A 13,814-nucleotide genomic window follows, 5' to 3' on the forward strand; every position below is an offset into this window, starting at 1 on the left:
TTTCATGCAGCTTTACAAGATTCTCTTTCTAGTCCCAACTCTTTCATTTAATTAACCCATTTATATCATTAGCCTGTAACAATTTGTTTTAAATATTCTAAAACATGCCTACTTGAAAAATATGAATTCATTCATTTGACTGGTTTCATGCAGCGTTACAAGATTCTCATACTAATGCCAGTTCTTTCATTTAATTAACCCATTTATATCTTTAGCCTGTAACAATTTGTTTTAAATATCCTAAAACTTGCCTACTTGAATAATATGAATTCAAAAATTTGACTCGTTTCATGCTGCTTTACAAGATTCTCTTTTTAGTCCCAACTCTTTCATTTAATTAACCCTTTTATATCTTTAGCCTGTAACAATTTGTTTTAAATATTCTAAAACTTGCCTACTTGAATAATATGAATTCAAAAATTTGACTCGTTTCATGCTGCTTTACAAGATTCTCTTTTTAGTCCCAACTCTTTCATTTAATTAACCCTTTTATATCTTTAGCCTGTAACAATTTGTTTTAAATATTCTAAAACTTGCCTACTTGAATAATATGAATTCAGTCATTTGAGTGGTTTCATGCAGCGTTACAAGATTCTCATACTAATGCCAGTTCTTTCATTTAATTAACCCATTTATATCTTTAGCCTGTAACAATTTGTTTTAAATATTCTAAACCTTGCCTACTTGAATAATATGAATTCAATCATTTGAATGGTTTCATGCAGCTTTACAAGATTCTCTTTCTAGTCCCAACTCTTTCATTACATTAACCCATTTATATCTTCAGCCTGTAACAATTTGTTGTAAATATTCTAAAACTTGCCTACTTGAATAATATGAATTCAAAAATTTGACTCGTTTCATGCTGCTTTACAAGATTCTCTTTTTAGTCCCAACTCTTTCATTTAATTAACCCTTTTATATCTTTAGCCTGTAACAATTTGTTTTAAATATTCTAAAACTTGCCTACTTGAATAATATGAATTCAGTCATTTGACTGGTTTCATGCAGCGTTACAAGATTCTCATACTAATGCCAGTTCTTTCATTTAATTAACCCATTTATATCTTTAGCCTGTAACAATTTGTTTTAAATATTCTAAACCTTGCCTACTTGAATAATATGAATTTAATCATTTGACTGGTTTCATGCAGTTTTACAAGATTCTCTTTCTAGTCCCAACTCTTTCATTTAATTAACCCATTTATATCTTTAGCCTGTAACAATTTGTTTTAAATATTCTAAAACTTGCCTACTTGAATAATATGAATTCAATCATTTGACTGGTTTCATGCAGCTTTACAAGATTCTCTTTCTAGTCCCAACTCTTTCATTTAATTAACCCATTTATATCATTAGCCTGTAACAATTTGTTTTAAATATTCTAAAACTTGCCTACTTGAAAAATATGAATTCATTCATTTGACTGGATTCGTGCAGCTTTACAAGATTCTCTTTCTAGTCCCAACACTTTCATTAAATTAACCCATTTATATCTTTAGCCTGTAACAATTTGTTTTAAATATTCTAAACCATGCCTACTTGAATAATATGAATTCAATCATTTGACTGGTTTCATGCTGCTTTACAAGATTCTCTTTCTAGTCCCAACTCTTTTATTTAATTAACCCTTTTATATCTTTAGCCTGTAACAATTTGTTTTAAATATTCTAAAACTTGCCTACTTGAATAATATGAATTCAGTCATTTGACTGGTTTCATGCAGCTTTACAAGATTCTCTTTCTAGTCCCAACTCTTTCATTTAATTAACCCATTTATATCATTAGCCTGTAACAATTTGTTTTAAATATTCTAAAACTTGCCTCCTTGAATAATATGAATTCATTCATTTGACTGGATACGTGCAGCTTTACAATATTCTCTTTCTAGTCCCATCTCTTTCATTTAAGTAACCCTTTTATATCTTTAGCCTGTAACAATTTGTTTTAAATATTCTAAAACTTGCCTACTGGAATAATATGAATTCAGTCATTTGACAGGTTTCATGCACCTTTACAATATTCTCTTTCTAGTCCCAACTCTTTCATTCTGGTAACCCTTTTATATCTTTAGCCTGTAACAATTTGTTTTAAATATTCTAAAACTTGCCTACTTGAATAATATGAATTCAATCATTTGACTGGTTTCATGCAGCTTTACAAGATTCTCTTTCTAGTCCCAACTCTTTCGTTAAATTAACCCATTTATATCTTTAGCCTGTAACAATTTGTTTTAAATATTCTAAAACTTGCCTACTTGAATAATATGAATTCATTCATTTGACTGGATTCGTGCAGCTTTACGAGATTCTCTTACTAATGCCAGTTCTTTTATTAAATTAACCCATTTATATCTTTAGCCTGTAACAATTTGTTTTAAATATTCTAAAACTTGCCTACTTGAATAATATGAATTCAGTCATTTGAGTGGTTTCATGCAGCGTTACAAGATTCTCATACTAATGCCAGTTCTTTCATTTAATTAAACCATTTATATCTTTAGCCTGTAACAATTTGTTTTAAATATTCTAAACCTTGCCTACTTGAATAATATGAATTCAATCATTTGAATGGTTTCATGCAGCTTTACAAGATTCTCTTTCTAGTCCCAACTCTTTCATTACATTAACCCATTTATATCTTCAGCCTGTAACAATTTGTTGTAAATATTCTAAAACTTGCCTACTTGAATAATATGAATTCAAAAATTTGACTCGTTTCATGCTGCTTTACAAGATTCTCTTTTTAGTCCCAACTCTTTCATTTAATTAACCCTTTTATATCTTTAGCCTGTAACAATTTGTTTTAAATATTCTAAAACTTGCCTACTTGAATAATATGAATTCAGTCATTTGACTGGTTTCATGCAGCGTTACAAGATTCTCATACTAATGCCAGTTCTTTCATTTAATTAACCCATTTATATCTTTAGCCTGTAACAATTTGTTTTAAATATTCTAAACCTTGCCTACTTGAATAATATGAATTTAATCATTTGACTGGTTTCATGCAGTTTTACAAGATTCTCTTTCTAGTCCCAACTCTTTCATTTAATTAACCCATTTATATCTTTAGCCTGTAACAATTTGTTTTAAATATTCTAAAACTTGCCTACTTGAATAATATGAATTCAATCATTTGACTGGTTTCATGCAGCTTTACAAGATTCTCTTTCTAGTCCCAACTCTTTCATTTAATTAACGCATTTATATCATTAGCCTGTAACAATTTGTTTTAAATATTCTAAAACTTGCCTACTTGAAAAATATGAATTCATTCATTTGACTGGATTCGTGCAGCTTTACAAGATTCTCTTTCTAGTCCCAACACTTTCATTAAATTAACCCATTTATATCTTTAGCCTGTAACAATTTGTTTTAAATATTCTAAACCATGCCTACTTGAATAATATGAATTCAATCATTTGACTGGTTTCATGCTGCTTTACAAGATTCTCTTTCTAGTCCCAACTCTTTTATTTAATTAACCCTTTTATATCTTTAGCCTGTAACAATTTGTTTTAAATATTCTAAAACTTGCCTACTTGAATAATATGGAATCAGTCATTTGAATGGTTTCATGCACCTTTACAAGATTCTCTTTCTAGTCCCAACTCTTTCATTTAATTAACCCATTTATATCTTTAGCCTGTAACAATTTGTTTTAAATAATCTAAACCATGCCTACTTGAATAATATGAATTCAATCATTTGACTGGTTTCATGCTGCTTTACAAGATTCTCTTTCTAGTCCCAACTCTTTTATTTAAGTAACCCTTTTATATCTTTAGCCTGTAACAATTTGTTTTAAATATTCTAAAACTTGCCTACTTGAATAATATGAATTCAGTCATTTGACTGGTTTCATGCAGCTTTACAAGATTCTCTTTCTAGTCCCAACTCTTTCATTTAATTAACCCATTTATATCATTAGCCTGTAACAATTTGTTTTAAATATTCTAAAACTTGCCTACTTGAATAATCTGAATACATTCATTTGACTGGATTCGTGCAGCTTTACAAGATTCTCTTTCTAGTCCCAACTCTTTCATTAAATTAACCCATTTATATCTTCAGCCTGTAACAATTTGTTTTAAATATTCTAAAACTTGCCTACATGAATAATATGAATACAGTCATTTGACTGGTTTCATGCACCTTTACAGGATTCTCTTTCTAGTCCCAACTCTTTCATTTAATTAACCCATTTATATCTTTAGCCTGTAACAATTTGTTTTAAATATTCTAAAACTTGCCTACTTGAATAATATGAATTCAATCATTTGACTGGTTTCATGCAGCTTTACAAGATTCTCTTTCTAGTCCCAACTCTTTCATTTAATTAACCCATTTATATCATTAGCCTGTAACAATTTGTTTTAAATATTCTAAAACATGCCTACTTGAAAAATATGAATTCATTCATTTGACTGGTTTCATGCAGCGTTACAAGATTCTCATACTAATGCCAGTTCTTTCATTTAATTAACCCATTTATATCTTTAGCCTGTAACAATTTGTTTTAAATATCCTAAAACTTGCCTACTTGAATAATATGAATTCAAAAATTTGACTCGTTTCATGCTGCTTTACAAGATTCTCTTTTTAGTCCCAACTCTTTCATTTAATTAACCCTTTTATATCTTTAGCCTGTAACAATTTGTTTTAAATATTCTAAAACTTGCCTACTTGAATAATATGAATTCAAAAATTTGACTCGTTTCATGCTGCTTTACAAGATTCTCTTTTTAGTCCCAACTCTTTCATTTAATTAACCCTTTCATATCTTTAGCCTGTAACAATTTGTTTTAAATATTCTAAAACTTGCCTACTTGAATAATATGAATTCAGTCATTTGAGTGGTTTCATGCAGCGTTACAAGATTCTCATACTAATGCCAGTTCTTTCATTTAATTAACCCATTTATATCTTTAGCCTGTAACAATTTGTTTTAAATATTCTAAACCTTGCCTACTTGAATAATATGAATTCAATCATTTGAATGGTTTCATGCAGCTTTACAAGATTCTCTTTCTAGTCCCAACTCTTTCATTACATTAACCCATTTATATCTTCAGCCTGTAACAATTTGTTGTAAATATTCTAAAACTTGCCTACTTGAATAATATGAATTCAAAAATTTGACTCGTTTCATGCTGCTTTACAAGATTCTCTTTTTAGTCCCAACTCTTTCATTTAATTAACCCTTTTATATCTTTAGCCTGTAACAATTTGTTTTAAATATTCTAAAACTTGCCTACTTGAATAATATGAATTCAGTCATTTGACTGGTTTCATGCAGCGTTACAAGATTCTCATACTAATGCCAGTTCTTTCATTTAATTAACCCATTTATATCTTTAGCCTGTAACAATTTGTTTTAAATATTCTAAACCTTGCCTACTTGAATAATATGAATTTAATCATTTGACTGGTTTCATGCAGTTTTACAAGATTCTCTTTCTAGTCCCAACTCTTTCATTTAATTAACCCATTTATATCTTTAGCCTGTAACAATTTGTTTTAAATATTCTAAAACTTGCCTACTTGAATAATATGAATTCAATCATTTGACTGGTTTCATGCAGCTTTACAAGATTCTCTTTCTAGTCCCAACTCTTTCATTTAATTAACCCATTTATATCATTAGCCTGTAACAATTTGTTTTAAATATTCTAAAACTTGCCTACTTGAAAAATATGAATTCATTCATTTGACTGGATTCGTGCAGCTTTACAAGATTCTCTTTCTAGTCCCAACACTTTCATTAAATTAACCCATTTATATCTTTAGCCTGTAACAATTTGTTTTAAATATTCTAAACCATGCCTACTTGAATAATATGAATTCAATCATTTGACTGGTTTCATGCTGCTTTACAAGATTCTCTTTCTAGTCCCAACTCTTTTATTTAATTAACCCTTTTATATCTTTAGCCTGTAACAATTTGTTTTAAATATTCTAAAACTTGCCTACTTGAATAATATGAATTCAGTCATTTGACTGGTTTCATGCAGCTTTACAAGATTCTCTTTCTAGTCCCAACTCTTTCATTTAATTAACCCATTTATATCATTAGCCTGTAACAATTTGTTTTAAATATTCTAAAACTTGCCTCCTTGAATAATATGAATTCATTCATTTGACTGGATACGTGCAGCTTTACAATATTCTCTTTCTAGTCCCATCTCTTTCATTTAAGTAACCCTTTTATATCTTTAGCCTGTAACAATTTGTTTTAAATATTCTAAAACTTGCCTACTGGAATAATATGAATTCAGTCATTTGACAGGTTTCATGCACCTTTACAATATTCTCTTTCTAGTCCCAACTCTTTCATTCTGGTAACCCTTTTATATCTTTAGCCTGTAACAATTTGTTTTAAATATTCTAAAACTTGCCTACTTGAATAATATGAATTCAATCATTTGACTGGTTTCATGCAGCTTTACAAGATTCTCTTTCTAGTCCCAACTCTTTCGTTAAATTAACCCATTTATATCTTTAGCCTGTAACAATTTGTTTTAAATATTCTAAAACTTGCCTACTTGAATAATATGAATTCATTCATTTGACTGGATTCGTGCAGCTTTACGAGATTCTCTTACTAATGCCAGTTCTTTTATTAAATTAACCCATTTATATCTTTAGCCTGTAACAATTTGTTTTAAATATTCTAAACCATGCCTACTTGAATAATATGAATTCAATCATTTGACTGGTTTCATGCTGCTTTACGAGATTCTCTTACTAATGCCAGTTCTTTCATTAAATTAACCCATTTATATCTTTAGCCTGTAACAATTTGTTTTAAATATTCTAAAACTTGCCTAATTGAATAATATGAATTCAATCATTTGACTGGTTTCATGCAGCTTTACAAGATTCTCTTTCTAGTCCCAACTCGTTCATTAAATTAACCCATTTATAAATTTAGCCTGTAACAATTTGTTTTAAATATTCTAAAACTTGCCTACTTGAATAATAAGAATTTAATCATTTGACTGGTTTCATGCAGCTTTACAAGATTATCTTTCTAGTCCCAACTCTTTCATTTAATTAACCCATTTATATCATTAGCCTGTAACAATTTGTTTTAAATATTCTAAAACTTGCGTACTTGAAAAATATGAATTCATTCATTTGACTGGTTTCATGCAGCGTTACAAGATTCTCATACTAATGCCAGTTCTTTCATCTAATTAACCCATTTATATCTTTAGCCTGTAACAATTTGTTTTAAATATTCTAAAACATGCCTACTTGAATAATATGAATTCAATCATTTGACTGGTTTCATGCTGCTTTACAAGATTCTCTTTCTAGTCCCACCTCTTTCATTTAATTAACCCTTTTATATCTTTAGCCTGTAACAATTTGTTTTAAATATTCTAAAACTTGCCTACCTGAATAATATGAATTCAGTCATTTGACAGGTTTCATGCACCTTTACAAGATTCTCTTTCTAGTCCCAACTCTTTCATTTAATTAACCCTTTTATATCTTTAGCCTGTAACAATTTGTTTTAAATATTCTAAACCATGCCTACTTGAATAATATGAATTCAATCATTTGACTGGTTTCATGCTGCTTTACGAGATTCTCTTACTAATGCCAGTTCTTTCATTAAATTAACCCATTTATATCTTTAGCCTGTAACAATTTGTTTTAAATATTCTAAAACTTGCCTAATTGAATAATATGAATTCAATCATTTGACTGGTTTCATGCAGCTTTACAAGATTCTCTTTCTAGTCCCAACTCGTTCATTAAATTAACCCATTTATAAATTTAGCCTGTAACAATTTGTTTTAAATATTCTAAAACTTGCCTACTTGAATAATAAGAATTTAATCATTTGACTGGTTTCATGCAGCTTTACAAGATTATCTTTCTAGTCCCAACTCTTTCATTTAATTAACCCATTTATATCATTAGCCTGTAACAATTTGTTTTAAATATTCTAAAACTTGCCTACTTGAAAAATATGAATTCATTCATTTGACTGGTTTCATGCAGCGTTACAAGATTCTCATACTAATGCCAGTTCTTTCACTAATTAACCCATTTATACCTTTAGCCTGTAACAATTTGTTTTAAATATTCTAAAACATGCCTACTTGAATAATATGAATTCAATCATTTGACTGGTTTCATGCTGCTTTACAAGATTCTCTTTCTAGTCCCACCTCTTTCATTTAATTAACCCTTTTATATCTTTAGCCTGTAACAATTTGTTTTAAATATTCTAAAACTTGCCTACCTGAATAATATGAATTCAGTCATTTGACAGGTTTCATGCACCTTTACAAGATTCTCTTTCTAGTCCCAACTCTTTCATTTAATTAACCCTTTTATATCTTTAGCCTGTAACAATTTGTTTTAAATATTCTAAAACTTCCCTACTTGAATAATATGAATTCAGTCATTTGACTGGTTTCATGCACCTCTACAAGATTCTTTTTCTAGTCCCAACTTTTTCATTTAAGTAACCCTTTTATATCTTTAGCCTGTAACAATTTGTTTTAAATATTCTAAAACTTGCCTACTGGAATAATATGAATTCAGTCATTTGACAGGTTTCATGCACCTTTACAATATTCTCTTTCTAGTCCCAACTCTTTCATTTAATTAACCCTTTTATATCTTTAGCCTGTAACAATTTGTTTTAAATATTCTAAACCTTGCCTACTTGAATAATATGAATTCAGTCATTTGACTGGTTTCATGCAGCTTTACAAGATTATCTTTCTAGTCCCAACTCTTTCATTTAATTAACCCATTTATATCATTAGCCTGTAACAATTTGTTTTAAATATTCTAAAACTTGCCTCCTTGAATAATATGAATTCATTCATTTGACTGGATACGTGCAGCTTTACAATATTCTCTTTCTAGTCCCATCTCTTTCATTTAAGTAACCCTTTTATATCTTTAGCCTGTAACAATTTGTTTTAAATATTCTAAAACTTGCCTACTGGAATAATATGAATTCAGTCATTTGACAGGTTTCATGCACCTTTACAATATTCTCTTTCTAGTCCCAACTCTTTCATTTAAGTAACCCTTTTATATCTTTAGCCTGTAACAATTTGTTTTAAATATTCTAAAACTTGCCTACTTGAATAATATGAATTCAATCATTTGACTGGTTTCATGCAGCTTTACAAGATTCTCTTTCTAGTCCCAACTCTTTCGTTAAATTAACCCATTTATATCTTTAGCCTGTAACAATTTGTTTTAAATATTCTAAAACTTGCCTACTTGAATAATATGAATTCATTCATTTGACTGGATTCGTGCAGCTTTACGAGATTCTCTTACTAATGCCAGTTCTTTCATTAAATTAACCCATTTATATCTTTAGCCTGTAACAATTTGTTTTAAATATTCTAAACCATGCCTACTTGAATAATATGAATTCAATCATTTGACTGGTTTCATGCTGCTTTACGAGATTCTCTTACTAATGCCAGTTCTTTCATTAAATTAACCCATTTATATCTTTAGCCTGTAACAATTTGTTTTAAATATTCTAAAACTTGCCTAATTGAATAATATGAATTCAATCATTTGACTGGTTTCATGCAGCTTTACAAGATTCTCTTTCTAGTCCCAACTCGTTCATTAAATTAACCCATTTATAAATTTAGCCTGTAACAATTTGTTTTAAATATTCTAAAACTTGCCTACTTGAATAATAAGAATTTAATCATTTGACTGGTTTCATGCAGCTTTACAAGATTATCTTTCTAGTCCCAACTCTTTCATTTAATTAACCCATTTATATCATTAGCCTGTAACAATTTGTTTTAAATATTCTAAACCATGCCTACTTGAATAATATGAATTCAGTCATTTGAGTGGTTTCATGCAGCGTTACAAGATTCTCATACTAATGCCAGTTCTTTCATTTAATTAACCCATTTATATCTTTAGCCTGTAACAATTTGTTTTAAATATTCTAAACCTTGCCTACTTGAATAATATGAATTCAATCATTTGAATGGTTTCATGCAGCTTTACAAGATTCTCTTTCTAGTCCCAACTCTTTCATTACATTAACCCATTTATATCTTCAGCCTGTAACAATTTGTTGTAAATATTCTAAAACTTGCCTACTTGAATAATATGAATTCAAAAATTTGACTCGTTTCATGCTGCTTTACAAGATTCTCTTTTTAGTCCCAACTCTTTCATTTAATTAACCCTTTTATATCTTTAGCCTGTAACAATTTGTTTTAAATATTCTAAAACTTGCCTACTTGAATAATATGAATTCAGTCATTTGACTGGTTTCATGCAGCGTTACAAGTTTCTCATACTAATGCCAGTTCTTTCATTTAATTAACCCATTTATATCTTTAGCCTGTAACAATTTGTTTTAAATATTCTAAACCTTGCCTACTTGAATAATATGAATTTAATCATTTGACTGGTTTCATGCAGTTTTACAAGATTCTCTTTCTAGTCCCAACTCTTTCATTTAATTAACCCATTTATATCTTTAGCCTGTAACAATTTGTTTTAAATATTCTAAAACTTGCCTACTTGAATAATATGAATTCAATCATTTGACTGGTTTCATGCAGCTTTACAAGATTCTCTTTCTAGTCCCAACTCTTTCATTTAATTAACCCATTTATATCATTAGCCTGTAACAATTTGTTTTAAATATTCTAAAACTTGCCTACTTGAAAAATATGAATTCATTCATTTGACTGGATTCGTGCAGCTTTACAAGATTCTCTTTCTAGTCCCAACACTTTCATTAAATTAACCCATTTATATCTTTAGCCTGTAACAATTTGTTTTAAATATTCTAAACCATGCCTACTTGAATAATATGAATTCAATCATTTGACTGGTTTCATGCTGCTTTACAAGATTCTCTTTCTAGTCCCAACTCTTTTATTTAATTAACCCTTTTATATCTTTAGCCTGTAACAATTTGTTTTAAATATTCTAAAACTTGCCTACTTGAATAATATGAATTCAGTCATTTGACTGGTTTCATGCAGCTTTACAAGATTCTCTTTCTAGTCCCAACTCTTTCATTTAATTAACCCATTTATATCATTAGCCTGTAACAATTTGTTTTAAATATTCTAAAACTTGCCTCCTTGAATAATATGAATTCATTCATTTGACTGGATACGTGCAGCTTTACAATATTCTCTTTCTAGTCCCATCTCTTTCATTTAAGTAACCCTTTTATATCTTTAGCCTGTAACAATTTGTTTTAAATATTCTAAAACTTGCCTACTGGAATAATATGAATTCAGTCATTTGACAGGTTTCATGCACCTTTACAATATTCTCTTTCTAGTCCCAACTCTTTCATTCTGGTAACCCTTTTATATCTTTAGCCTGTAACAATTTGTTTTAAATATTCTAAAACTTGCCTACTTGAATAATATGAATTCAATCATTTGACTGGTTTCATGCAGCTTTACAAGATTCTCTTTCTAGTCCCAACTCTTTCGTTAAATTAACCCATTTATATCTTTAGCCTGTAACAATTTGTTTTAAATATTCTAAAACTTGCCTACTTGAATAATATGAATTCATTCATTTGACTGGATTCGTGCAGCTTTACGAGATTCTCTTACTAATGCCAGTTCTTTTATTAAATTAACCCATTTATATCTTTAGCCTGTAACAATTTGTTTTAAATATTCTAAACCATGCCTACTTGAATAATATGAATTCAATCATTTGACTGGTTTCATGCTGCTTTACGAGATTCTCTTACTAATGCCAGTTCTTTCATTAAATTAACCCATTTATATCTTTAGCCTGTAACAATTTGTTTTAAATATTCTAAAACTTGCCTAATTGAATAATATGAATTCAATCATTTGACTGGTTTCATGCAGCTTTACAAGATTCTCTTTCTAGTCCCAACTCGTTCATTAAATTAACCCATTTATAAATTTAGCCTGTAACAATTTGTTTTAAATATTCTAAAACTTGCCTACTTGAATAATAAGAATTTAATCATTTGACTGGTTTCATGCAGCTTTACAAGATTATCTTTCTAGTCCCAACTCTTTCATTTAATTAACCCATTTATATCATTAGCCTGTAACAATTTGTTTTAAATATTCTAAAACTTGCGTACTTGAATAATATGAATTCAGTCATTTGAGTGGTTTCATGCAGCGTTACAAGATTCTCATACTAATGCCAGTTCTTTCATTTAATTAACCCATTTATATCTTTAGCCTGTAACAATTTGTTTTAAATATTCTAAACCTTGCCTACTTGAATAATATGAATTCAATCATTTGAATGGTTTCATGCAGCTTTACAAGATTCTCTTTCTAGTCCCAACTCTTTCATTACATTAACCCATTTATATCTTCAGCCTGTAACAATTTGTTGTAAATATTCTAAAACTTGCCTACTTGAATAATATGAATTCAAAAATTTGACTCGTTTCATGCTGCTTTACAAGATTCTCTTTTTAGTCCCAACTCTTTCATTTAATTAACCCTTTTATATCTTTAGCCTGTAACAATTTGTTTTAAATATTCTAAAACTTGCCTACTTGAATAATATGAATTCAGTCATTTGACTGGTTTCATGCAGCGTTACAAGTTTCTCATACTAATGCCAGTTCTTTCATTTAATTAACCCATTTATATCTTTAGCCTGTAACAATTTGTTTTAAATATTCTAAACCTTGCCTACTTGAATAATATGAATTTAATCATTTGACTGGTTTCATGCAGTTTTACAAGATTCTCTTTCTAGTCCCAACTCTTTCATTTAATTAACCCATTTATATCTTTAGCCTGTAACAATTTGTTTTAAATATTCTAAAACTTGCCTACTTGAATAATATGAATTCAATCATTTGACTGGTTTCATGCAGCTTTACAAGATTCTCTTTCTAGTCCCAACTCTTTCATTTAATTAACCCATTTATATCATTAGCCTGTAACAATTTGTTTTAAATATTCTAAAACTTGCCTACTTGAAAAATATGAATTCATTCATTTGACTGGATTCGTGCAGCTTTACAAGATTCTCTTTCTAGTCCCAACACTTTCATTAAATTAACCCATTTATATCTTTAGCCTGTAACAATTTGTTTTAAATATTCTAAACCATGCCTACTTGAATAATATGAATTCAATCATTTGACTGGTTTCATGCTGCTTTACAAGATTCTCTTTCTAGTCCCAACTCTTTTATTTAATTAACCCTTTTATATCTTTAGCCTGTAACAATTTGTTTTAAATATTCTAAAACTTGCCTACTTGAATAATATGAATTCAGTCATTTGACTGGTTTCATGCAGCTTTACAAGATTCTCTTTCTAGTCCCAACTCTTTCATTTAATTAACCCATTTATATCATTAGCCTGTAACAATTTGTTTTAAATATTCTAAAACTTGCCTCCTTGAATAATATGAATTCATTCATTTGACTGGATACGTGCAGCTTTACAATATTCTCTTTCTAGTCCCATCTCTTTCATTTAAGTAACCCTTTTATATCTTTAGCCTGTAACAATTTGTTTTAAATATTCTAAAACTTGCCTACTGGAATAATATGAATTCAGTCATTTGACAGGTTTCATGCACCTTTACAATATTCTCTTTCTAGTCCCAACTCTTTCATTCTGGTAACCCTTTTATATCTTTAGCCTGTAACAATTTGTTTTAAATATTCTAAAACTTGCCTACTTGAATAATATGAATTCAATCATTTGACTGGTTTCATGCAGCTTTACAAGATTCTCTTTCTAGTCCCAACTCTTTCGTTAAATTAACCCATTTATATCTTTAGCCTGTAACAATTTGT

Source organism: Lycorma delicatula, chromosome 4 (assembly GCF_047948215.1).
Source record: "Lycorma delicatula isolate Av1 chromosome 4, ASM4794821v1, whole genome shotgun sequence".
NCBI classification, from domain to species: Eukaryota; Metazoa; Arthropoda; class Insecta; order Hemiptera; family Fulgoridae; genus Lycorma; species Lycorma delicatula.